A 3,813-nucleotide genomic window follows, 5' to 3' on the forward strand; every position below is an offset into this window, starting at 1 on the left:
ATGGCACAGTGTAGTGGAATTGTTGGCATAACAGTCCAGAGAAACATATACAAATCATGGTATTGTGTATGTCTCATAGAGTAAGAGAATAAATTACCTTTCTCTCTCTCTCTCTCTCTCTCTCTCTCTCTCTCTCTCTGTGTGTGTGTGTGTGTGTGTGTTTGTCTGCCAAGCCTTCCACCACAGTGGGCCAATACAAGAGAACTTTGCTCCACTGCTCCAACCACACAGTTTCTCCTCCATGTGGAACTGAAGTTCTCCAGTTTTGGCTCAGCTTCTCCTTCTGAAAACTGTTTGTGTATGTACACTATGTGTGTATGTGTTTGTGTATGTACAATATGTGTGTATGTGTTTGAATGTGTGAGCATTTGTGTGTAGGTGTGTTTAACAATGTGAGAGTTTGTGAATATATGTGGGAATGTGTATGTGTTTGAGCATGTGAGTGTTTGTGTATGTGTATGTGTATGTGTATGTGTATGTGTATGTGTATGTGTATGTGTATGTGTATGTGTATGTGTATGTGTATGTGTATGTGTAACGTAGCCGGCAAAACAAATGAGCGTGTGTACGTTGTTTCACTTCCATACCAACCCATGATAGAGAATGAGACTGTGTGGGCTGTCTCGATCTCTGTCATCCCCCACCCACTGATAGACAATCTCCCAATTCAATTCAATTCAAAAATGCTTTATTGGTATGAGAAAAATAAGACATTCGTATTGCCAAAGCAATCATACAAAATATAAGGGACACAGAGAAATAGAATTTAAGTGTCTGAAGAGACTTACATACAATCAGCATGTATCACATCATATATCACTATAGAACAACAAAACAATTAGCATGTTCTAGCTGTCATTATTTTTTCGTTTTGGCAAGTAGCCGTATAATAAGCGGGATAATGTATAGAACGCCGGTCATTATGGGAAAATAAGTCCCTTCAGGGCGAAAATAAGTCCCTTCCGGTTCGCCCTGTCGGGACTTATTTTCCCCATAATGACCGGCGTTCTATACATTATCCCTTACATATATCACTATAGAATTATAAAACAATTAACATGTATCACATAATATATCACTATCACATCATATGGCTATAGAACAAACACAAACAAAAGAAAACTACAGTTCACAGAACAATACAATGCTGTCTCTGTCAGCAGATACATATTTATATAAACGTATATTGTCTATAGTAATATAAAACACATATATATTTAGATTATATTGGAGTCCATCAGTTTATGAAGTTAATTTCACTGCCAAAAATGTCATGGGCTTTTGGGTGTTTGGGTGATACTTATTAAACTAAAGAAAAAGGTTTATCTTATTTTTTTATATTGTTCATAGAGAGTGCTCTTCAACCTTCCCTGTCTGGCAGTGACCACATCTTCTTTCCTCTTTTGGCAGCCAGGTTTTATAGTGTCTACCTGTTTCCACTTCAAGGTTGTGGTCACTGTGCCTGTACTCTGTCAAGATTTGCCTCTGGTTCATATATCTGACAGAGAGGAGATACGCTGCCAATTTATACTCCTATATATAGGGTCAGATAGAAATGTATTCTGCTTTGGCTAGTAGTTTAGCTTCTCCAATGTTCCAAATAGTCTTCTTTTATTTGTTTGATGATTTTGTTGGAGACACATTGCTGGTATGGAAGCAGTGCTACATGTAGCTTGTATCTTTTTCAGGTTTCAGGAGTTAGTGAGTGTCAGCACCAGCTGACACAAAAGAGTCTTTTCTGGGTTCAGTTCCTGTTTTTTCAGTGCCTCAAAATGGAGTGTATTTTTTGAAGTAGACTTGATGCAATGGGTAATAGATCAATCTGTTGGATGCTTGTCCTATGTAGTGTATTCGTGCATATTGAGTGGACCCCAGACTTCACTTCCATATAACGCAATAAGCTGTATTATGCTGTTAAATACTTTGCACCAGATTGAGATTGGTATATTTATGTTGTAAAATTGGGATCTATGGGATTTTGCTTTGATTGCATTCACTTCTATGCTGAAACTTCCTGATGCAGTCAGACGGAGGTATATAGTGCATTGTGTGTAGGCTGAACATGTGTCTGTGTTCCTGACGTCTTGGCTTCTTTTGGAAATTGTCAGGGCCCTTCAGAGTACTTCAGCAGTGCTGCTGTAGGCCCTGTTCTGCAGATGATAGGAGCAGGTCATCTGCAAAGAACAGGTATTTAACCTCTGTGTTTTGAAGGGTGAGTCCCTTCTAACTCATAAATCTAGATGAACATGTTGTACTCACTCTCCATGTCTGTGTAAAGAGCTCTGCCTTTTTGCCCATTTTTACACGGGTTTTACAAGGTTGTAATACAATCCTATGTGCCAAATTGAGAAGCTCTCTCTCTCTCTCTCTCTCTCTCTCTCTCTCTCTCTCTCACACACACACACACACACACACACACACACACACACACACACACACACACACACTTTATGTGGACAGGATATGTTGAATGATCAGTGTATCATCTGCTTTCTGCTTATAGAGCATCCAGTCAGGCCAAGGCCTGCACCATCTGCGAGGTGAACTGTGATTTATAACAGTCCCACAACCTCTCTCAACACAACCCATGTATTTTACCTGCAGGGATACCCATTCAATGTGGATGCTTGATAGTGCTCACATTCAGCTGAGATGAATCAGGTTGCCAAAGACTAAGGGTGAAAATCAGACCTCAATTTAGCCATTAAGACCATAGCAGAAAATGCACATGAGTTTACAGAGTTCGACTTTACAGGGTCATTTATCATAGGACATTGCAATCTGTATAGACTAAGCACAATGAATTACTTTGATAGGCATCACATCATGAAAGTTTAAAAAAAATATGCAAACTGTGTTTTCATAGGACGTAACTTCCTATCCAGATATATCAGTCATCTGGGCCTCTGCCACCTAAGTGTCCGCATGCTCTCAAGACAAATATTTGACCAGAAATATCCTGAATATTAATTTAGACTGGATATTTATAAGTCTGACTTCATACAGAAAACAGATACGCAAATAACAACAAACAAAAATATATACGTAAATAAACGCAACAGCCTGTGAACACCACTGTGGCTTAAATCACAAGTCTGCAATTAGCATGGATCGCGAACACCTCCTCTGTGGCAAACACACACACACACACACACACACACACACACACACACACACACACACACACACTATCACGCACTGCCATGCGTAGGAGATTGTTACATGTTTGGCATGGAGTGGAGCTGTTGAGGGCCCAAGTTGTCATGGTGATAATAGTAGGACTCACCATGGAGACCAAATCTGAAGGAAAAGCAGAAAAAGAGAGATAGAGAGAATTAGAAAGAGAGAAGGGGTGATAGATAGATTACAAATAAATGTAGAATAGTAGAATAGATATAATAGACAATAAACATATTCCACACAACCCACAAATGTAAATTAATGATATGTAAGATCAGTAGACAAAAGTTAGTTAAGTAGAAATCTAGCTCTAGATTGAGGAGCCCTGATGCCTGTGGAGTAAAAGCTGTTTAAGAAGCTTTTAATTCTAGTGGCCAGTGGCCAGTGGTGCCTCCCTGATTGAAAGAGGAGAGGTCAGAGACCATCTTCTTTGCTTGCATGACAGTCCAGTGAGTGTACAAAGATTTGGCTGAAGGGAGTGGGCTGCTTATGAGTTTGGATGCCCGGCTGTAATTTTGCCCTTGTTTGATTGTCCGTGCTGCCATACCATGCAGTAATAGAGGATGTTCTGATGGACTCAACGACGGCTGAGTAGAACAAAGTGTGCTATTCCTCTTTAGCAGACCTCTCTAA

The sequence above is a fragment of the Alosa sapidissima genome, chromosome 10 (assembly GCF_018492685.1).
Source record: "Alosa sapidissima isolate fAloSap1 chromosome 10, fAloSap1.pri, whole genome shotgun sequence".
NCBI lineage: Eukaryota > Metazoa > Chordata > Actinopteri > Clupeiformes > Clupeidae > Alosa > Alosa sapidissima.